A 24,307-nucleotide genomic window follows, 5' to 3' on the forward strand; every position below is an offset into this window, starting at 1 on the left:
ACAGGGGTTCTCTATTTTATTCAGTGCTGCATTCCTAGCACCTAGATGAATGCCTGGCATGCACAGTAGGAGCACAATAAATACTGCTCAAGTGCATCAACTCACCTTTGTTCAGAGAGGCTGTGGACTGCACTCAAAGGGACCTGGCATCACCAATGGGTTCTACTTGATAGTTTTCAAATATTTCTATTTCAAAGAGTCTGGAAGCTTGATATTTAGAGAAAAACCCTATGAAGCCTCAAGGAAAAAAAGAATAATTCCTTTTACAGTAGGCCACCCCTTCCTAACTTGAATATTTGGCAAGTTTGAATTTTCTTCTTCCAGGTTTTTCAACTCAGTTCAGTGACTGTTTATTATTAGTTATTGTACTATATTATTAATTTTTTAGTTCATCTCATCAGCCAGGCTTCAGGCTAAGCGCAAAACAAGTATTGATTTATTTAATTTTCATAACAACTGTGTGGGATGGGCACTGCAGTCATTCCCATTTTACAGATGAGAAAACTGAGGAATACAGACATCAAGGAATTTGGTCAAGCTCATGTGTACAGGGAATCAAAACTCCAGAACCCATGCTCCTGATCACAACTGGTGCTGGGACTTATTTTGCATGCAAGTATCCATCTACGAGGTACTGGTGATTTAACAATGAATGAGGCCTTTGATAAGTGAGAGGTTAAACAGACAGTGATACATCTACATCGTGGAATATGACTCAGCAAAGAAAGGGAAGGGATGGTTGGTACACGCAGCAATCTATGTGACTCTCCAGAGAATTATGCTGAGTGTGAAAAGGCAGCCCCCCAAAGTTTCATGCTGCATGATTCCGTTTATATGACATTCTCAAAAAGACAAAATTATGGACATAAAGAGGAGACTGGGTAACGCCAAAGACTAGGCAGAGATGGAGCTGACAAAGAAGTAGGCTGTGAAAGGGCAACACGGGGGATCCTCGAGGGGATGAAAAGACTGTATCTTGATTCCATCAGTGTTGATATCCTGGCTGTGATAGCGAACAGGAGGCAAAAGAAGCAGTATTTGGTACAACAAAAGATAGCAGCCTTTAGTTCCAAAGCAGAGAACTGGCCGGATGTGTGCTAAAGCTTTGTGAGTGTGTGTGTTTGCATATACAGCATTTACACGTTTATCTGCCAACATTTAAACATTTTGCAAGACGTTGCCATTGAAGGAAACTGGGTAACTCAGATGGTAAAAGCATCTGCTTGCAATGCGGGAGACCCGGGTTTGATCCCTGGGTGGGGAAGATCCTCTTGAGAAGGCAATGGCAACCCACTCCAGTACTCTTGCCTGGAAAATTCCATGGATGGAGGAGCCTGGTGGGCTACAGTCCATGAGGTCGCAAAGAGTCGGACCCGACTGAGTGACTTCCCAGAGAGGGGTAAAATGTACATGGGATCTCCGTCTATTATGTTCTACAGATGTGAAATAGAGTTTCATTTTAAAAAAGAATGAGTGCATTCCTGCCTGCAAGGAGTGCTCCTGTGTAACGAGTGAGACCTCATGCCACATGCCCAGGTAACTTCTGTACATCACAGTGGGGTGACGTGGCGGGCCCGAGAGGGCTTCCAATGCAACGACGGTGGAGCTGAGTTCTCAAGCATCAGCAGCTCAGAGCGGAGAGGAAGGGCATCCAAGGTCAAGCTCATGTGTACAGTGAATCAAAACTCTCCTGTTCAGGCAGGAGAGCATGAACAAGCAGGGCACCTGGGTCTTCTTTCCCCAAAGTTCCCTCTGGGGGCCACGAGATCTCAGACCATCCCATTGCAAAATGTGAAGTGATGGACAGAATTATCACCTTACATTTTTTGTTCACCCTTTGGTACCTGCTGCCTATTATCCAGTAGAACCCAATCACATGAGAAAATGACTCCCTTGTCAAACATCACACGAGAGAGCAAGCATCTTTGTTCAGCCTGTCAAGATCAGTTTTCACATTCAATTTAGTAAAAAGGCAGATGTTAATGTTCTTCCTATTAAGAGATAATTTCTTTGTTAAATGTGTGGGTTTCTTTTTTCCTTGATAGGTCTAATTCTGCTTTACATGTAATAGCAGCTGAGTGGTGGAAAGAGTGAGGGCGTTGGGGTCAGAGGATCCTGCATTTGAATCTCATTTCTACCACTTACTAGCTATGGTCTTCACCATCATTCTCCCTGAACCTCTGTCCCCTGATCTCTGCAGTGAGACTATACTAAACAGCCCTGCAGTCCTGAATCCATAGTGAGGATTAATGAGGAAACATTTGCCGAAGAGCCTAGTAGAATGCCTGACACATAGTAAGCACTCTATAAATGACACTCATTACTACTGACAATTCTACTTTATGTAGAAATTTAAAAATAGGTACCTTTTACAGTGCTCTGCAAATAGTACTATATCTCCAGGGTTTTGCTTGTATCAGTCAGGATAGTCAAGGCTATGCTGTAGTAACAAACAACCCACAAATCTCAGTGGTTTACAACAACAACATTTATTTCTTGCTCACACTACATATCCACCGTGGGTCAGGTGCAATTCTGCTCCTGTGGTCTTCTCTCCTGGACCCAGGATAAGGGAGAAGCCAGTCGCTGGCACATCACTGGTGGTCATAGTAGAGGAAAAGGGTCTTCTAATCAAGATTAAATGCTAGGTGGCTTAGAAATGACACATAACATTTGCATTCAAAACTCATAGGTCAGGGACTTCCCTGGCAGTTCAGTGGTTAAGACTTTACCTTCCAATGCAGGGGGTGTGGGTTTCATCCCTGATTCGGGGAACTAAGATGTCATATGCCTGGGGGCCCAAAAAACCAAACTGTAAAGCAGAAGCAATACTGTAACAAATTCAATAAGACTTTAAAATATGGCCCACATTAAAAAAAAAAATCTTAAAAAAAAACCTCGTTGGTTAGAACTGGTGACACATTTCCACTGCACCGTAAGTAAGACAGGAAGTAGAATCCTCTCTTGTATCTGGAAGGCAGGGGAGTAATCACAAGAATATAGCCAACAGCTCTGCTGACAACCACAAAGATTTTGAGAACCACCACCCTTCCCAGAGGGACAGATGGACATTGGGAAGAAGGCAGGAACCCCGGGGAGAAGGTAGAAATGCACAGAGGGGTCCTACTCAGCAGGGAGTGGGGGGGTGGGCATCCTCACGTCAGTGGGCAGGTCTGAGGCCAGAGGAGCTCTGGGTGCCTTTATCATCTGGACCCGACCCAAACGGAACGTGGCCTGTTCTCATCTCTGGGCGAACCAGCCCACCCTGCTGGGAGGTGCGAGCCCCACATGCCCAACATGAATGGTAAAGCTGCATGCAACCTGCTTCTCTGGCCCTGCAGGACTTCCCTGTGGCTCAAATAGTAAAGAATCTGCCTGCAACGCAGGAAGCCAGAATTTGATCCCTGGATCAGGAAGATCCCCTGGAGGAGGACATGGCACCCCCCTCCAGTATTCTTGCCTGGGAAATCCCATGGACAGAGGAGCCTGGTGGGCTACAGTCCATGGGGTCACAAAGAGTCGGACACGACTGAGCAACTAACACTTCACACTTCACTTTCAGCTGTGGGCAAGACAGAGTCACAGAGCAGTATTTCTCTGGCTCCAGTTTTCCTGTTTTGCTGGGTCCCAGCACCTATCGGATTCTTCTAGGAGTTTAGGGGAGCCCCCAGGGTCTCTTGCGTGCCCGCATCCTGCCCCGGGGCTCCTTCCCGGTGCCACCCTGGGTCCCTCCCTGCCCTACCTCTCCTTTAACGGCTAATGTCAGAAGCAGCCACTCAGCAGGCTTTGTCCTCCGGGTCCCCTGGGGCTGCAGACAAGCGGCTCCAACAGCAACGATGTTTGTGCCGACAGTGCCACCTCCCGTCCCTTCAGAGGCTGCTGGCAAAGTCCGGTGCTCACAAGGCAGCCCCTGCAGAGGATTCAGCACGGGTCCAGGCGTAGGGAAGCTGGGGTGGCCTGTGCGGCAGCCCCATCCACTCCCTTTCCGACCCCCACGAACCGGCTTCCAGATTCCTGACCTCGGGTCTTCTTCTGATCTTAACGGGTGCCGGGCCTCTGCTTTGAAACCTCTAACCACCACTTTCTTCTTCATCCTCCTCCACCCTCGCTCAGTCTTCAAATGTGAGCCCAAATGCCCTTTCTTCAGGGAAGACTTCCTTGATTTCTCAAACTAAATGGAGTCCCCCAACAGGAGAGCTTTCCCCTACATGTTGGATTGGCAGGCAATAATGGAGGCACCGAAAGAAGAGACACACCTGCCCACCCAAAAGTATTTCCAGACAGCAAATTCTCCATATTGCTTGTGAGACTCGACACCTTGCCGGTGACAAGCTGCTCACACGTCCTTCGCAATCTGCAGGGGAGAGGTGTAGACCTGTTAGATGCACTGGCCTTGGTGAGAAGCCTCTGTGGGTTTCTAGTTTGCCCCCATACCTTAATGTAGGTACATGGACATGTTGACCTGACTGGCTGGGAAAGGAATCTTCTGTGTTCTCTGCCATGGATGACTCACAGCTTCTCTGGATCAGGGGCAGCAGCTATTTTCTTGCCAATGGGGAACCTGGCGGAGGCCAGGAAAGGCAAACCTGGTGCTCTCAGGCACGGCAGTTTCCCAAGAGGCCCATGGTCTCCCAGAGCTGATTGCATTCCAGCATTGTTCCTACTATATTTTTAAAAATTGAGGAAACCTAATAACAATACACACATTCAGGCATAGGTAGGTAAATTAGGTGTGGGCTTCCCTGGTGGCTCAGTGGTAAAGAATCCCCCTGCCAATGCAAGAGACACAGGTTCGACCCCTGGGTTGGGCAGGTTCCCTGAAGAAGGAAATGGCAACCCACTCCAGTATTCTTGCCTGGGAAATCCCATGGACAGAGGAGCCTGGCGGGCTACAGTCCATGGGGTCACAAAGAGTCAGACACTACTGAGCGACTAAACAGCAGCAGGTAAATTAGGGTCCATCCTTACGAGGGAGTACTGGTGCTGGAGGAAAGCATGCACCCCACGGTTGTTGTCTTTGGGGGTCACCCGTCCATGCCCTGGGGGGTCTGGGAGCCCATGAGGGGCCTGGGCATCTCTTAGTCACCCCCACCCCTTACCCTTCAGAGGAGTGTTCTTGTGCTTGGTGGCGCAGTCAGGTCTGACTCTGCAACCCCATGGACTATAGCCCACCAGGCTCCTGCGCCCCTGGGATTTTTCAGGCAAGTATACTGGCGTGGGTTTTCATGCCCTCCTCCAGGGATCTTCCAGACCCAGAGATCAAACCCATGTTCCCTGTGTCTCCTGCATTGCAGGTGGATTCTTTTACCTGCTGAGCCAGCGGGGGCATGGAAAGAGTAGTTCTGAATCCAGGCTCAGCTATCTTGGATCTGTTACCCAATCTTTCTGTGCCTCAGTCTCTCCATTTGTCAAATGGGGAAAATAATCCTGCTTTCACAGGCCATGTTCCTCCTCCCCCTGTCCCCATGTCCCCAGGATCACTGATCAGTGAGGCCTGGCTGTTATCACCTCCGTAGATCCCAGTCCCCAGTCTGAGATTGTGGGTCACTGAGTTATAACCCCACTCTCCCTCCAGTATCCAAGATATGCCTGAAAGGAAAACTGAGCTCACACAGAGTAAGTCCCTGAGCACCAGCGTCAGTCCCTCCCCTCGGCTGGCCAACACAGAGGACAGTCCAGGTTCAGAACCACTGTTCAGACCCAGTTTCAGTGGGTTCAGATTAGCTGGGGGTGCACAGGCCCTGGCACTTCGTGACTGTGCGACCTTAGTTACTTGTCCACTCTGGGCTCATTCCCTGCTGCCCCTTCTTCAACCCCAAACCCACTTCATCCCTGCTCTTGGCTTGCAGCCTGGGATGTAAGAGGTCCTCAGTGACACCATACATGACCTTTGTTGTTTGGCCTTTTTTTTTTTTTTGTGGTTTTTTACTCAAGTACCTCTAGTAGAATGATGTTGGTATAAAGTGGGTTTGTCAGTGCTCAGTGACAACCTAGAGAGGTGGGATTGTATTTAGGTTGGGGTGGGAGGACGGTTCATGAGGAAGAGAACATACGTATACCTATGGCTGATTCATGTTGATGTATGGCAAAACCAATACAATATTATAAAGGAATTAGCCTCCAATTAAATAAATTAACAATAAGTAAATAAAGGCAGGATTTAAAAAAGAAAAGCAGGGGTTGGTGGAGAATGGTGCTCAAATGCACACCGAGGCTCCTGGGAGCCTGTTATAGGAAACCTGGACTTTTCTGCAGGGGCTTATCCCTGTTTGACCACACATCTTTTTCTCAAGAAACAGAGGAAGCTGAGAGAAGGGCAAGGATTCAGCTCAGAAGGGACCGGAGGAAGGAAAGTAAATCCTGTTTCCTGCCTGGTGATTGTGGAGAGCAGTGATTCACTGAGAGAGCTTGTGATGCTAAGGGTTTTTTTTTTTTTTTTCCAGTCACTCTTTGCAGCATGTAGGATCCTAGTTCCCTGACCGATGACCGAACCTATGCTCCTTGTGCTGGAAGTGCAGAGACTTAACCACTGGGTCACCAGAGAAGTTCACTGAGGTCTTTATAAGCAGTTACAAATTTAAATTTAATTTTACATCCACTCCAGGAGGGAGGTACCCTATTTAGAAATGAAGACATCAAGGCTAAGCGACTTCACTGGATGAGCCACAGGTGGTCCAGTGGCTAAGACTCTGTGCTCGCAATGCTGGGGGCCAGGGTTCAATTTTTGGTCAGGGAGCTAGAACCCACATACTGCAACTAAGAGTTCACAGGCCACAGCTAAAAATCCCCCATGCCATAGCAACTAAGACCTAGAGCAGCCAGGTAAATATATATAAAAAAAGAAAGAAATCAAGGCTCAGAAGAGAAAGAACTTATCTAAGATCTCTGAGATATAAAGAAAAATAGAAGCCCAGGTCTGACTCTAAAGTCCTTTCTTCATCATTCCGATTTATGTCCAAGGGGAAGGGGGTAGGAGGGGGGCTGGAACACTGAGGTCCACGTTCTCCCTCCCTGTAAGGGCCTGCTTCCCTAGGATAGAGATCATGGGGCACCCTGGACCTTGGAGAGCCTGTGGAAGGACAGGAGGAGCGAAGGATATGATTCTATCAGAAGAGCACTTGGCCATTTGCAATTCATTTACTTTTTTATCATGTGATTCTTCTGAAGAGGGGCAGAATTATTATTTTATTATGTAGACAGGGAAACAGGCAAAGGCAGGGATGTGACTTGCTCCAGATCACACAACAAGTCAGCGAAAGAACTAAGGCTCAAAACTCATTTCAGACAAGCTCCTGACAAGCAGACTCTCCTGCAGGCAACAACCACACACTCTAGACCTGGTACAAAGTAGAAAACACAGAAGTACAGAGTGCAAAACCTCCACATGAGGGCTCAGGAGAAGCAGAGCAGGAAGATTTTGAGGGGAATCAATAGCCCTAAATATTCGTTGGAGGAACTGGTGCTGAAGCTGAAGCTCCAATACCTGGTTACCTGTTGCGAAGAACTGACTCACTGGAAAAGACTCCGACGCTGGGAAAGAGTGAAGGCAAGAGGAGAAGGGGGCAACAGAGGATGAGCTGGCTGGATGGCATCATTGACTCAGTGGGCTTGAGTCTGAGCAAACTCTGGGAGATAGTGAAGGACAGGGAAGCCTGGTGTGCTGCAGTCCATGGGGTCGCAAATAGTTGAACACGACTTAGAGATTGAACAATGAACAACAACAAAATATGGATTGAACGATGGGCAGAGGACAAGTTTGTCACTTTTTCTGTGGCTTTCCCTTGAAGGAAGCTGCAGTTCTGGGACAGATAGAAGAGACTGCAACTATGATAGAAAGCCTGCTATTTTTCTGGCCCCAAAACAACCCAGAGGACAGAACCCAGAGCAACCAGGACTGTGGGAGGAGGAGAAATGGTTAAAGGAGAGAAAGAAAGGCAAGGCCAAATTCTGTGCACAATTTCTACACCAGTGTCTGATGGATTCTTACCACATAGCATTATACAGACTAAAAGAAGTCTGAGCTAAGATAATAGATGCCTCTCATCACAGACAAGACAGATTTGCAATTTCAGTCTAACCAAGTGAATTGCCTGCCAAAGGGGGAAAAATTAGTATTGGAGGAATATAATTGGGTTGGCCAAAAAGCTTATTCAGTTTTTCCATACCATCCGGGGAAAAACCCAAGCTAACATTTTGGCCAACCCAATAAAGGAATAGGGCTACCCAGGTGACTCAGTGGTCAAGAATCTTCCTGCCAATGTGGGAGTCTCAGGAGACACAGATTCCATCCCTGGGTCGGGAGGATCCCCTGAGAAGGAAATGGCAGCCCACTCCAGTATTCTTGCCTGGGAAATCCCATGGACAAGAGGAGCTGGTGGGCTACAGTCCATGGGGTTTCCGAGAGTAAGACACGACTAAGCAACTGAGCACACACACGCACACACACACACTAAAAGAATCCATAGCCTCTTCAAGATAATATTCATAACGTCCAGGATATTTTCAAAAGATAAGACTATCAACAGAGGTCAACACTGAATGATCCAGATGTGGGAATTAATAAACAAAAGTTTAAAGGCAGTTATTATAACTATGCTTGATGAGATAAAGGAAATTACATACGTATGAAAAGATAGAAATTTCAACAGAGGAATAGAAAATACCAAAGGACAAAAAAAGAGCAACAGAAAATTTTAGAACTGAAGTATATGGTATCTGAAATTCTAAAATGAAATATTTGCACTTAATAACAGAATGGAGATGGCAGAGAAAGAGTGAGTTTAAACATAGATTTTATTTTTATTTTTTATTTTTTGAATTTTTAATACTTTTATTATTATTTATTTTTTTTTCCTTATTGTTTTACTGTATTTTACTTTACAATACTGTATTGGTTTTGCCGTACATTGACATGAATCCACCATGGGTGTACATGCGTTCCCAAACATGAACCCCCCTCCCACCTCCCTCCCCATAACGTCTCTCTGGGTCATCCCCATGCACCAGCCCCAAGCATGCTGTATCCTGCGTCAGACATAGACTGGCGATTCGATTCTTACATGATAGTATACATGTTACAATGCCATTCTCCCAAATCATCCCACCCTCTCCCTCTCCCTCTGAGTCCAAAAGTCCGTTATACACATCTGTGTCTTTTTTGCTGTCTTGCATACAGGGTCATCATTGCCATCTTTCTAATTTCCATATATATGTGTTAGTATACTGTATTGGTGTTTTTCTTTCTGGCTTACTTCACTCTTTATAATCGGCTCCAGTTTCATCCATCTCATCAGAACTGATTCAAATGAATTCTTTCTAATGGCTGAGTAATACTCCATTGTGTATATGTACCACAGCTTTCTTATCCATTCATCTGCTGATGGACATCTAGGTTGTTTCCATGTCCTGGCTATTATAAACAGTGCTGCGATGAACATTGGGGTACATGTGTCTCTTTCAATTCTGATTTCCTTGGTGTGTATGCCCACACCGAGTGGGATTGCTGGGTCATAAGGCAGCTCTATTTGCAATTTTTTAAGGAATCTCCACACTGTTCTCCATAGTGGCTGTACTAGTTTGCATTCCCACCAACAGTGTAGGAGGGTTCCCTTTTCTCCACACCCTCTCCAGCATTTATTGCTTGCAGATTTTTGGATCACAGCCATTCTGACTGGTGTGAAGTGGTACCTCATTGTGGTTTTGATTTGCATTTCTCTAATAATGAGTGATGTTGAGCATCTTTTCATGTGTTTGTTAGCCATCCGTATGTCTTCTTTGGAGAAATGTCTATTTAGTTCTTTGGCCCATTTTTTGATTGGGTCATTTATTTTTCTGGAATTGAGCTGCATCAGTTGCTTGTATATTTTTGAGATTAGTTGTTTGTCAGTTGCTTCATTTGCTATTATTTTCTCCCATTCAGAAGGCTGTCTTTTCACCTTGCTGATATTTTCCTTTGTTGTGCAGAAGCTTTTAATTTTGATGAGATCCCATTTGTTTATTTTTGCTTTTATTTCCAGAATTCTGGGAGGCGGATCATAGAGGATCCTGCTGTGATTTATGTTGGAGAGTGTTTTGCCTATGTTCTCCTCTAGGAGTTTTATAGTTTCTGGTCTTACATTTAGATCTTTAATCCATTTTGAGTTTATTTTTGTGTGCGGTGTTAGAAGTGATCTAGTTTCATTCTTTTATAAGTGGCTGACCAGTTTTCCCAGCACCACTTGTTAAAGAGAGTGTCTTTACTCCATTGTATATTCTTGCCTCCTTTGTCAAAGATAAGGTGTCCATATGTGTGTGGATTTATCTCTGGGCTTTCTATTTTGTTCCATTGATCTATATGTCTGTCTTTGTGCCAGTACCATACTGTCTTGATGACTGTGGCTTTGTAGTAGAGCCTGAAGTCAGGCAGGTTGATTCCTCCAGTTCCATTCTTATTTCTCAAGATTGCTTTGGCTATTTGAGGTTTTTTGTATTTCCATACAAATCTTGAAATTATTTGTTCTAGTTCTGTGAAAAATATGGCTGGTAGCTTGATAGGGATTGCATTGAATTTGTAAATTGCTTTGGGTAGTATACTCATTTTCACTATATTGATTCTTCCGATCCATGAACATGGTATATTTCTCCATCTATTAGTGTCCTCTTCGATTTCTTTCATCAGTGTATTATAGTTTTCTATATATAGGTCTTTAGTTTCTTTAGGTAGATATATTCCTAAGTATTTTATTCTTTTCGTTGCAATGGTGAATGGAATTGTTTCCTTAATTTCTTTTTCTACTTTCTCATTATTAGTGTATAGGAATGCAAGGGATTTCTGTGTGTTGATTTTATATCCTGCAACTTTACTATATTCATTGATGAGCTCTAGTAATTTTCTGGTGGAGTCTTTAGGGTTTTCCATGTAGAGGATCATGTCATCTGCAAACAGTGAGAGTTTTACTTCTTCTTTTCCAATTTGGATTCCTTTTATTTCTTTTTCTGCTCTGATTGCTGTGGCCAAAACTTCCAGAACTATGTTGAATAGTAGCAGTGAAAGTGGGCACCCTTGTCTCGTTCCTGACTTTAGGGGAAATGCTTTCAATTTTTCACCATTGAGGATAATGTTTGCTGTGGGTTTGTCATATATAGCTTTTATTATGTTGAGGTATGTTCCTTCTATTCCTGCTTTCTGGAGAGTTTTTATCATAAATGGATGTTGAATTTTGTCAAAGGCCTTCTCTGCATCTATTGAGATAATCAAATGGTTTTTATTTTTCAATTTGTTAATGTGGTGAATTACATTGATTGATTTGCAGATATTGAAGAATCCTTGCATCCCTGGGATAAAGCCCACTTGGTCATGGTGTATGATCTTTTTAATGTGTTGTTGGGTTCTGATTGCTAGAATTTTGTTGAGGATTTTTGCATCTATGTTCATCAGTGATATTGGCCTGTAGTTTTTTTTTGTGGCATCTTTGTTAGGTTTTGGTATTAGGGTGATGGTGGCCTCATAGAATGAGTTTGGAAGTTTACCTTCCTCTGCAATTTTCTGGAAGAGTTTGAGTAGGATAGGTGTTAGCTCTCCTCGAAATTTTTGGTAGAATTCAGCTGTGAAGCCGTCTGGACCTGGGCTTTTGTTTGCTGGAAGATTTCTGATTACAGTTTCAATTTCCGTGCTTGTGATGGGTCTGTTAAGATTTTCTATTTCTTCCTGGTTCAGTTTTGGGAAGTTTTACTTTTCTAAGAATTTGTCCATTTCTTCCACGTTGTCCATTTTGTTGGCATATAATTGCTGATAGTAGTCTGTTATGATCCTTTGTATTTCTGTGTTGTCTGTTGTGATCTCTCCATTTTCATTTCTAATTTTATTGATTTGATTTTTCTCTCTTTGCTTCTTGATGAGTCTGGCTAATGGTTTGTCAATTTTATTTATCCTTTCAAAGAACCAGCTTTTGGCTTTGTTGATTTTTGCTATGGTCTCTTTTGTTTCTTTTGCATTTATTTCTGCCCTAATTTTTAAGATTTCTTTCCTTCTACTAACTCTGGGGTTCTCCAATTCTTCCTTTTCTAGTTGCTTTAGTTGTAGAGTTAGGTTATTTATTTGACTTTCTTGTTTCTTGAGGCATGCCTGTATTGCTATGAACTTTCCTCTTAGCACTGCTTTTATAGTGTCCCACAGGTTTTGGGTTGTTGTGTTTTCATTTTCATTAGTTTCTATGCATATTTTGATTTCTTTTTTGATTTCTTCTGTGATTTGTTGGTTATTCAGAAGTGTGTTGTTCAACCTCCATATGTTGGAATTTTTAATAGTTTTTCTCCTGTAATTGAGATCTAATCTTAATGCATTACGGTCAGAAAAGATGCTTGGAATGATTTTGATTTTTTTGAATTTATCAAGTTAAACATAGATTTTAAAAGAAATTATCCAATCTGAGGAAACAAAAGAAAAAAGTAAAAAAAAAAAAGCCTCATGGACTTGTCGGAAAACATTGAAAGGTATTAAGTTAATAGGTAATTGAGGAACTGGGTTCCCAACTGGAGAGAATAACGAAAGAAGTGGGGGAAAATATTTGAAGAAATAATGGCTGAAAGCTTTTCAAGTTTGGTGAAAGAGCTAAATTTACACATTCAAGAACGGACTTGTGGACACAACTGAGAAAGGAGAGGGTAGGATGGACATATTTGCACTCTCGTGTGCAAAACTGAAGGAGGAAATGGCAACCCATTCCAGTACTCTTACTTGGAGAATCCCACAGACAGAGGAGCCTAATGGGCTATAGGCCATGGGGTTGCAAAGAGTCAGATGTGACTGAGCTTGCACACACATGTGTGTAAAATAGATAAGGGGTGGGAAGTTGTTGTATAACACAGGGAGCCCTGCCTGGGCCTCTGTGAGGACCCTAGAGGAATGGGAGAGGAGCAGGGAAGGTTGCTCACAAGGGAAGGGATATATATATACACAATTAAGGCTGATTCTTGTTGTAAGGCAGAAACCAACAGAACATTGTAAAGCAATTATCCTCCCACTAAAAAAAAGAAAAAGAAAAGAAAGAAGCCATTGGAGATGCATTTTATAGACAAAAAACAGAAGAATTTCTGTGAGGGACTTCCCTGGTGAACCGTGGCTGGGGCTCTGTGCTGTCACTGCCGAGGGTGCAGGGTCAATCCCTCGTTGGGAGCTAAGATCCTCAAAGTGGTGTGGTGTGGCTAAAAAAACAGTTGTGTGAACCCCAAAGAATATAAGACAGTCCTTCCCCAGACAGCCTAACACTTTCAAAATGGGCTCTGTAACAAAGCGGCTGGCAGGCAGACTACATCTAACCATACATCATGGACTGCCCTTCATCAAAGTTGACTTGGAGCCTAATGAGTTTAGCCCTCAGAAGCAGTGGCCTGAGATATCACTGAACTGTCCTGAAGGGGACTCAGTGCCATGTCTCCTGGAGAAATATCTTGAACGCTTTGAGTTGTGTTCTCTTGGAATGTGTCATGCTCTGAATCCATACCCAGTATTTAGCACATTTGCTCCATATCCATGTGCTATGGATCTAGGAATTAAGAAGTTAAGCCAAGGTGGTAAATTTCATGATTACACATTATAAGCCCATCTCAGTTTTTGTTTTCAATGCCCAAGACTCTGGATCCTTCTGGGCTAAAGGTTTTAGTACTAAAGAGGGCAATACCTCTACGAAGGCAGAACAGAAAGTTTCGTTGAAATGCCATATCTGATTCCTCACGCCCCTTGATTTGTGGATAACAATGAGGTTATGGGTTGGGTGTGGTAATGACCTTGGTTGTCAAGAGAGATTTATATGGTTGCTACACAGGAGGGCGGTAGGAACATGAGTAGAACTCCACGGATTCCTTCTACTCATGAGCCTCTTCTAGGAATCCTTCTTGGAAGACCATGACAGATGATACAGGTTAACAGAAAACTCCGCAGTCTTACTGAGCTGGGACCAACAAAGGGCTCAGGTTCATAGAAGTGAATTTTCCCACAGGAAGGAGGAACACTGAGTGGGATCACCCTTTAGGACTGGTATCGAGGGAGCAGTGCTCCTGGGGGCTGGGGCCCTACTGCACCTCCCTGTTGCTGCACATATATAATATGCATGCAGAGTACTGAGAAAGGAGCCCGGTGGACCAGGAGAAGCACTGGCATTGCGCTGGGGCCCTTCACCCCTGACATCCCTGCAGATGCAGCAGGTGGAGGTGATTCGTGTTTGTCTCCAGCTGGGGAAGTGAGCGGTGCACTTACTGTTGTGTGTGGGATGCTTGGACCCAGAACAGGGTGAGGAGAGTCATTTCTGTTGATCTAAGAGGGCACTTGTGCATCCAGGAAGCACTCAATCTGGAGCCTCTCTTCCTGAGACTTTCTCTCAAGGGTTCAGGTCCCTATTACACATTCTTCTTCCTCATCCTTCAGCCTGACCTATTGGTTCAAGAATATGGTCCTCTGACCCAAGTTATTCTGTGTCGTGGGAACTTGACACTGGGATTCCAGGTGGTTGGACCTAAGACCCTGCTGGCAGGGGCCTCTGGGGACAGACCATGAGCTCCTGCAGGGGGACCTGTCCTGTTCCTCTCCTTCATGAACTGTGTGAATTTGGGGCTTCTTTCCATTCTCTGACCTGGCCTGCCAGACTCAGTTTCTCTTGCTCAGACACAGGGATCTCACCTGACACAGGGGTCACTGTGGAATTGCATCAACCACACAGTGAGCTCAATGGGATCCAGCTCTAAGGGTTCAGAGGATGTGGGGATGGACACTGAATGGTTGTATCACCCAGTGCCTGAAACCCTTGCCCAGGAGAAGTCTGTGCAGGATGGGAATTCTCCAGGAACTGATGAAGAACTGACAAGGAATGAACTCATATTTCTGAAGGTCAGGCAGGTGATGGCCATGACTGCTGATGTCTCCAGGAAGGAATGGAAGGGCCGATTGAAGCCTCAGGGAAACACTGGCTGAGAGGGAGTCAGAGGCACTGAGGAAAGTCTTCTGAGGGAGGTTTGGACAAAAGTGGGGAGAAGGCTCTGCAGCACGTGGGGAGGGACTTAGGAGATGTCCTGGGATCATTTCCAGGTCCCGGGTGTCTGGCTTCCTTCCCCTGGGCTCCAGGCGTGGGAGCCAGTTAGGTGCTCACATGCTCCACATGTGGAAACAGAGAGTTAGTGCCCTATGGAGCAGGCCCGTGGGGGTGAGAGCCACACCCAGATGCTCCCCTTTCCTCCCTGGAGAGGAGGAGCCTGAGGCATCCCCTGAAGGCTCCTCAGAAGGTCGTGGCAGGTGCAATCCCAGATGGGTGACCAGGTCACAGCATGCCTTGGATGGACTTTCCCTCCTCTCCTGACCACTTCCCCCAGCCCCTCAGTCCTGCTTCTGGGGGTGGAGTGAGCCTGGCCTCCAGCTCTGGCCTCAGGGGACCCCAGGCCCCAGCAGAATAGTTTGGGCTGCATGTTTTATTGAAAGTATGTCCATTTGCCTGATGCACAGTGCAGTCAAGCAATACAAGAATGTCAGAGTTTGGAGCAGAAAAAGTTTTATTGCAGGGCCATGCAAGCAGATAGGTGGCTCATGTGTTAAAACCCCCAAACTCCCCAAAAGCTCTCAACAAAGCCCTTTTATAGAAAAGTGAGGGGGGAGGGCTGGTCAGTGGCAAACTTCCCAGTGTCAGATCCTTGCTCTTGATATCAGGTCATGATGTTCCTATAAACCTCCAGCAAAGCAAATTCTCTGTTCTGACAAGAAAGGGCAAGGTCCCAAGGCTCAACTTTCACCCTGAGGTTCAGGTCCTAGCTAAGAGGAGGGTTTCCCTGCGAGGGCTGGTTACCCTGCCAGGGACCCTTCCTCCAGCACTCAGGCTAAGCCCTCTTGCCAGTACCCAAGCCCTGCTGAAAAGGCAGATCTCAGCCGCTGGTGCCCTTTAGTCCCCAAGCCTGCTCAGCTGTTACCACTGAGGGAGCCGGGCACCCAGCACCGAGGCAGCCCTCAGGCTTCTCATTTAACCTGGAGAGATCATTGCATGGGAGCCATAGGAATGCGTGTTGCAGCAAATGCCCTCCAGGTTAATCCCTAACCCCCAGCTGTTGCCCTTCTTAGAACAGCCCCCACCAGAGAATGGCCTTGAAGCGATGCTGTGCAATGTCCTTGCCACTTAACCCTGACCTCTGGCACCTGCTTGGGGTCAACAACTGACCTCAGCTGGACCAGTTCTTGGAACTTGAATGGAATGACTGAAGCTGGTTAAATCTATCACCTTAGTGGCAGTGTCGAGTTACTCCAGTTGCTGAGGCCTCTGTGAACTGGGACCCATGGAGACCTCCACCACCTCAGGTCTCAGAGGTGGGGATGGATGAGAGGTTCACTGTCTTCCCAAGGATGGGCCTGGCCAGTGGGCGGCCAAGCGAGGGCTCTGGAGCTCTGCCGGTCACCGTCCCCAGCCTGTCCCCCACCCTTCAGCTCACCTTCAGGCCTGAGGCTGGAAGGCCTGGAGGGCCGGGGAGAAGGTGGCCATCCCCCTCTTATAACACTCTACACCGTGAGGACACCGCTGCCAGGCTGGCTGTTGGAGGGAGGGCTCTGCAACCACCCACTCCTGGTCTGCCGACAGTCTCCTCCTAACTGTCTCGAGCTAACAGCTGTGCATCCCCCGCCCCTATTACACCGGGAGGCTTTGGGCGTCTGTGCTCAGAGTCATGGCTGCCAGGGAAGAGCTGGAGGCGGGTGCTGCTAAGGTTGATATTCTTAAGGGTCATTTTAGGCCCCTGTGGGGAATAGACGGGTGGGGGCAGGGCAGTGCTCCAAGGTAAACACAGGAAGATGGTTCTGGAAGCTACTGCGAGAGTCCTGGTGAAACGTGGAGGCAGCCTGGGTGAGGCGTGTGCTCTCTCTCTCCCCTCTGTTTACGGCTGACCCTCTCTCACACCTGCACACAAGCCCTCTGCTCTCACTCACCCTTGAGTACCCCGTGTCCATCCTGGTCCCCGGGGCTGGAGGAGGAGCATCCCGTGCTCAGCCCAAGTCAGACAACATGGGCTCCCCTGAGTGTCCCATGGGGCCTGGGGGCTCCAGGGTCTGAGGGAAATGACTGGCTGGCAGGCAGGGGCCATGGAGGACGTGAGCCCTGAAATCCTGGGAGACAGGCTCATGGGGAAGGAGCTCAGGCATCCGGAGCCCAGCTGAGCCCCTCAGTCAATGCAAGGAAGCCTCAGTGAATCAGCTCATATTTATTGAGCCAGAGTCTAGAGAACACTAGGTGGGCAGAGCCAGACAGACCTGGAATATCTCACCAAGCACCAACCCCACCTGAGGAAGAAATGGCTGCTCCGAGAGGCTGTGTCCGTTGGCCCCAGGCTGGTTGACTTCCTTGACTCACTGCAAAGTTGCTGTTGCTGCCTACTGCTTTCACTTTTCTTCCTTTTTTTCTGATCAACCTCGGTTCCCACGCAACATTTGGAATTTCGTGGGAACTTCACTGGTCTGTTGCTTCTCCCTAGACCCAAAGAGCCCCTGGCAACTTGTCAAATGTTTTATCTACTGTGTTGTTATCATCATCATTGCTGCCGCTTCCATAATTACTACCATCATTATTTAGGAGTCACTGCCTGAAGACCTACATAGATGTTTCTTCAAAGAAGACATACAGGTGACCAACAGGCACATGAACAGATGCTCAACCTCATTAGTTATTAGGGAAGTGCAAATCAAAACTACAATAAGGTATCAGCTCACACCAATCAGAGGGACCATTATCTAAATGTCTACAAGTAATCAATGCTGGAGAAGATGTACAGAAAATGGAACCCCCTACACTGTTGGTGGGAATGTAAATTGGTACAGTCACTATAGAGGACAATATGGAGGTTTCTTGAAAAACTAAAAATAGAGTTATCATATAATCCAGCAATCCCACTTCAGAGTAAATATCTGGAAAGGGGAAAGCTCAAATTTGAAAAGATACATGCACCCCAATGTCCATAGAACACTATTGACAATCACTTAGACATGATAGTAACCTGAATGTCCATCAGCAGATGAATGGGTAAAGGCAATGTGGTACATATGTCAATAGAATAGTACTCAGCCATAAAAAAGAATGAAATAATGCCCTTTGTAGCAACACGTATGGATTCAGAGCTGATAATACTAAGTGAAGTCAGACAAAGACAAATACATGAAATCACTTATTAGTGGAAAGTTAAAAATACTAAGCAAATTCCCTGGCAGTCTTTTGGTTAGGATTCAGTGTTTTCACAACCATAGCCCAGGTTCATCTCTGGTTGGGAAAACAGAGCTCACAAATGGCTTAGCATGGACAAAAGGAAAAAAAAAAAAAAAAGAATTCAAATGAACTTATTTACAAAACAGAAATACTTACAGAAAACAGCCTTATTGTTACCAAAGTGGGGAGGGATAAATTAGTATGGTATTAACTGATGCATACTACCATACATAAAATAAACAACAAGGACCTACTATATACTACAGGGGATAGTATTCAAAATTTTTAACCTGTGATGGAAAAAAATTAAAAAGAATATAGATATATACAAAAATACATGTATAACTGAATCACTTTGCTGTACACCTGAAACTAACAGAATATTGCAAGTCAACTTTGCTTTAATAAAAAACCAAAAAAGAGTAGTCACTGCCTAATTAAGATAAACCTGCTGGGATCAAAGGTGAGTTGATGCTGGAGAAGGAGGGTTAGAGACCATCACCAGGAAGAAACTCTTCCTGTTGGGGCATCAGACCCTGGGGAGGGCGATAGAGGAGCCCTTGCTACCTCTTCTGGACCCCAGCAGTCCTAACTCTTGGCCTTTTTACATTTTCAACCCTTCTCTATTCCTGGTCTCTCATTGCTCGTTTCCATGCCTCTCCCACTATTCTGCCCCCAGTGTCTTTCGTCCAAAATAAGTGGTTTCTCCCCACACCCGCACCCCCCAGTTGAGGCTCCTTCCTACTTCTCTCCATCTACCACCGGCATGCATCCCTCCCCTGCTGTGCTCACTGCAGAAACACCAAATTCCTAATACTCAGCTCCATCAGTTTTATTTTGCAATCTTACCCTCTAGCAAGTTGCCTCTGGGGTTTGGCCACTCACGTGTCCCTGGTCCTTGCAGTGCTCTGGGGCGCCCAAATTGGGGCCTACTTCAGACGCTCATAGATCTGGGTGAGCACTTCCAGATTCATCTCCAGCTTCTGGGCCCATTCCCTCAGTCTCTCAGCAGACTCTGTCTTTGCCCCACCCTGCAAGTCCTGTGAATCTTTCATCAGAGACCATATGTTGAACAGGAGGAACAAATCTGCAGAGACTCCACCATACATGTGGGCTCCTCTGGTCATTGCAAGAGCCGTGCCTCCAAAAGCTGCTCTCACCAGCTGGGTGCTTTGGCCAGAGACTCACCCAGCTACTAACTGAGGGTTGCTTTTGGCCAACCTGATGGCACGGATATGCTTCCTAAAATCTTTTGCTTCGTAGAGACTTTTTCCACTGGAAATCTCCTGGGCTATGCTGTGGAAATCAAGTTGGGCTTCTACCGATGACATGTTCACGAGTTCCATGATGCTGGTGGACATGCCTGTCACAGTAGCTGCTGCTCCCAGCCCTAATCCAGTGGCTGAGAGTCCCAGCCTGATGCCCGCTGTAAAGGGTGCCAGAACCAGGCCAAAGATGGTCAGGAAGCCAGATGCAATGCTGGTGGAGGAGGCTACTACATTGGAGATGGTGCAGTTCCTGTGCCTCTTGTCAGCATTGTTTGCGAGCTCATGCAGCTTGTTTATGCTCTTCTCCAGCTCCCCTTTAATCTGAGGAAACTCTTCTAGAAACCTCTTCCTGTCTGGTTGGTCCAGATATTCATGTAGTACAACTGCCTCTTCCCTGCAGCAATGAACATCAAAGGATGAAGAAAGACAATTTGCTTGTCCGTAAAATAGGCTCAACAAGATCTACCTTGCATAAAACACAGAGATTATGAATTAAGTGGAAAATTTATTGTATAAGTTAAATGGAAATAATTTTGCAAATTAAAAAAATTTTTCAACATTGAACCGATGTTTGGACATTGTTGATGTTCCGTGTGCTTATTCAATCATGGAAAAAATAAGTAAAGGATCTTAGGATACTCTTGACTTCAGAGAGGCATTTGACAAAGATGTCTCAGAGGCAGGTCAACACCAACACTTAGAAAGAGTTGGTAGAGTAGGTACTTCACAGATAAACTAAGAGAAATGGGATTGGAGCAGAAAACCTTCATTCAAGGGCCTCAGCATGTGGTGAGGAGTCAACCTGTTCTTTGCCCTTGGCCGCTGGGAAGTGGTTCCTAAGCCCCTAGAATAGTCTGGCTGATATGAGTGTCCTCTCTGCCTGGGCCTCTGGCCACTGGACAGTCTGACAAAGAGACGTAATGGGGCCTTGTGTCACGTGGTATCAGTTCGGACCTGTGGAGGAGCTGGACTCTAGGGCACCTGTCTGACCTCAGGGAGGGGCTGGAGATGACAGGTCACGGTAATTTGTTTTTTTTTTTGTTTTTGTTTTTTTTTTTCTCTTCTGATTGCTTTACTTTGAAGAGTTCATAGTGCGGTGGGACATTTGGATGCATTAACAGATAGTGTTTACATGTACTCAAATAAAATGGCTAAGTTCTGTTACACAGCTATGTACAGTCTTATGGGACCCCAGCCTTTGGCTCAGGTAAAGCTTTATGGGGTAGGTGCTGTCTTTTTTTTTTTTTTTTTTTTTATTATTATTATTATTATTTTTTTTTAATTTTAAAATCTTTAATTCTTACATGTGTTCCCAAACATGAACCCCCCTCCCACCTCCCTCCCCATAACATCTCTGTGGGTCATCCCCATGCACCAGCCCCAAGCATGCTGTATCCTGCGTCAGACATAGACTAGCGATTCAATTCTTACATGATAGTATACATGATAGAATGCCATTCTCCCATATCATCCCACCCTCTCCCTCTCCCTCTGAGTCCAAAAGTCCGTTATAGACAGCTGCGTCTTTTTCCTGTCTTGCATCCAGGGTCGTCATTGCCATCTTTCTAAATTCCGTATATATGTGTTAGTATACTGTATTGGTGTTTTTCTTTCTGGCTTACTTCACTCTGTATAATCGGCTCCAGTTTCGTCCATCTCATCAGAACTGATTCAAATGAATTCTTTTTAACGGCTGAGTAATACTCCATTGTGTATATGTACCACAGCTTTCTTATCCATTCATCTGCTGATGGACATCTAGGTTGTTTCCATGTCCTGGCTATTATAAACAGTGCTGCGATGAACATTGGGGTACATGTGTCTCTTTCAATTCTGGTTTCCTCGGTGTGTATGCCCAGCAGTGGGATTGCTGGGTCATAAGGGAGTTCTATTTGCAATTTTTTAAGGAATCTCCACACTGTTCTCCATAGTGGCTGTACTAGTTTGCATTCCCACCAACAGTGTAGGAGGGTTCCCTTTTCTCCACACCCTCTCCAGCATTTATTGCTTGCAGATTTTTGGATCGCAGCCATTCTGACTGGTGTGAAGTGGTACCTCATTGTGGTTTTGATTTGCATTTCTCTGATAATGAGTGATGTTGAGCATCTTTTCATGTGTTTGTTAGCCATCCGTATGTCTTCTTTGGAGATGTGTCTATTTAGTTCTTTGGCCCATTTTTTGATTGGGTCATTTATTTTTCTGGAATTGAGCTGCATAAGTTGCTTGTATATTTTTGAGATTAGTTGTTTGTCAGTTGCTTCATTTGCTATTATTTTCTCCCATTCAGAAGGCTGTCTTTTCACCTTGCTGATATTTTCCTTTGTTGTGCAGAAGCTTTTAATTTTAATTAGATCCCATTTGTTTATTTTTGCTTTTATTTCCAGAATTCTGGGGGGTGGATCATAGAGGATCCTGCTGTGATTTATGTCTGAGAGTGTTTTGCCTATGTTCTCCTCTAGGAGTTTTATAGTTTCTGGTCTTACATTTAGATCTTTAATCCATTTTGAGTTTATTTTTGTGTGTGGTGTTAGAAAGTGATCTAGTTTCATTCTTTTACAAGTGGTTGACCAGTTTTCCCAGCACCACTTGTTAAAGAGATTGTCTTTACTCCATTGTATATTCTTGCCTCCTTTGTCAAAGATAAGGTGTCCATATGTGTGTGGATTTATCTCTGGGCTTTCTATTTTGTTCCATTGATCTATATGTCTGTCTTTGTGCCAGTACCATACTGTTTTGATGACTGTGGCTTTGTAGTAGAGCCTGAAGTCAGGCAAGTTGATTCCTCCAGTTCCATTCTTCTTTCTCAAGATTGCTTTGGCAATTCGAGGTTTTTTGTATTTCCATACAAATCTTGAAATTATTTGTTCTAGTTCTGTGAAAAATATGGCTGGTAGCTTGATAGGGATTGCATTGAATTTGTAAATTGCTTTGGGTAGTATACTCATTTTCACTATATTGATTCTTCCGATCCATGAACATGGTATATTTCTCCATCTATTAGTGTCCTCTTTGATTTCTTTCATCAGTGTTTTATAGTTTTCTGTATATAGGTCTTTAGTTTCTTTGGGTAGATATATTCCTAAGTATTTTATTCTTTTCGTTGCAATGGTGAATGGAATTGTTTCCTTAATTGCTTTTTCTACTTTCTCATTATTGGTGTATAGGAATGCAAGGGATTTCTGTGTGTTGATTTTATATCCTGCAACTTTACTATATTCATTGATGAGCTCTAGTAATTTTCTGGTGGAGTCTTTAGGGTTTTCTATGTAGAGGATCATGTCATCTGCAAACAGTGAGAGTTTTACTTCTTCTTTTCCAATTTGGATTCCTTTTATTTCTTTTTCTGCTCTGATTGCTGTGGCCAAAACTTCCAGAACTATGTTGAATAGTAGCGGTGAAAGTGGACACCCTTGTCTTGTTCCTGACTTTAGGGGAAATGCTTTCAATTTTTCACCATTGAGGATAATGTTTGCTGTGGGTTTGTCATATATAGCTTTTATTATGTTGAGGTATGTTCCTTCTATTCCTGCTTTCTGGAGAGTTTTAATCATAAATGGATGTTGAATTTTGTCAAAGGCCTTCTCTGCATCTATTGAGATAATCATATGGTTTTTATTTTTCAGTTTGTTAATGTGGTGAATTACATTGATTGATTTGCGGATATTGAAGAATCCTTGCATCCCTGGGATAAAGCCCACTTGGTCATGGTGTATGATCTTTTTAATGTGTTGTTGGATTCTGATTGCTAGAATTTTGTTGAGGATTTTTGCATCTATGTTCATCAGTGATATTGGCCTGTAGTTTTCTTTTTTTGTGACATCTTTGTCAGGTTTTGGTATTAGAGTGATGGTGGCCTCATAGAATGAGTTTGGAAGTTTACCTTCCTCTGCAATTTTCTGGAAGAGTTTGAGTAGGATAGGTGTTAGCTCTTCTCGAAATTTTTGGTAGAATTCAGCTGTGAAGCCGTCTGGACCTGGGCTTTTGTTTCCTGGAAGATTTCTGATTACAGTTTCAATTTCCGTGCTTGTGATGGGTCTGTTAAGATTTTCTATTTCTTCCTGGTTCAGTTTTGGAAAATTGTACTTTTCTAAGAATTTGTCCATTTCTTCCATGTTGTCCATTTTATTGGCATACAACTGCTGATAGTAGTCTCTTATGATCCTTTGTATTTCTGTGTTGTCTGTTGTGATCTCTCCATTTTCATTTCTAATTTTATTGATTTGATTTTTCTCTCTTTGCTTCTTGATGAGTCTGGCTAATGGTTTGTCAATTTTATTTATCCTTTCAAAGAACCTGCTTTTGGCTTTGTTGATTTTTGCTATGGTCTCTTTTGTTTCTTTTGCATTTATTTCTGCCCTAATTTTTAAGATTTCTTTCCTTCTACTAACTCTGGGGTTCTCCAATTCTTCCTTTTCTAGTTGCTTTAGTTGTAGAGTTAGGTTATTTATTTGACTTTTTTCTTGTTTCTTGAGGTATGCCTGTATTGCTATGAACTTTCCTCTTAGCACTGCTTTTATAGTGTCCCACAGGTTTTGGGTTGTTGTGTTTTCATTTTCATTAGTTTCTATGCATATTTTGATTTCTTTTTTGATTTCTTCTATGATTTGTTGGTTATTCAGAAGTGTGTTGTTCAACCTCCATATGTTGGACTTTTTAGTATTTTTTCTCCTGTAATTGAGATCTAATCTTAATGCATTATGGTCAGAAAAGATGCTTGGAATGATTTCGATTTTTTTGAATTTATCAAGTTTAGATTTATGGCCCAGGATGTGATCTATCCTGGAGAAGGTTCCATGAGCACTTGAGAAAAAGGTGAAATTCATTGTTTTGGGGTGAAATGTC

At 44.4% G+C, this 24,307-nt stretch overlaps 1 pseudogene; it reads right to left on the minus strand.

Annotated features, from left to right (window-relative positions):
* Window positions 1–19,126: 19,126 nt before the first annotated feature.
* LOC128048196 (apolipoprotein L3-like) lies at window positions 19,127–20,555 on the minus strand (annotated as a pseudogene).
* Window positions 20,556–24,307: the final 3,752 nt, after the last annotated feature.

The sequence above is a fragment of the Budorcas taxicolor genome, chromosome 5 (assembly GCF_023091745.1).
Source record: "Budorcas taxicolor isolate Tak-1 chromosome 5, Takin1.1, whole genome shotgun sequence".
In the NCBI taxonomy this organism is placed as follows: domain Eukaryota; kingdom Metazoa; phylum Chordata; class Mammalia; order Artiodactyla; family Bovidae; genus Budorcas; species Budorcas taxicolor.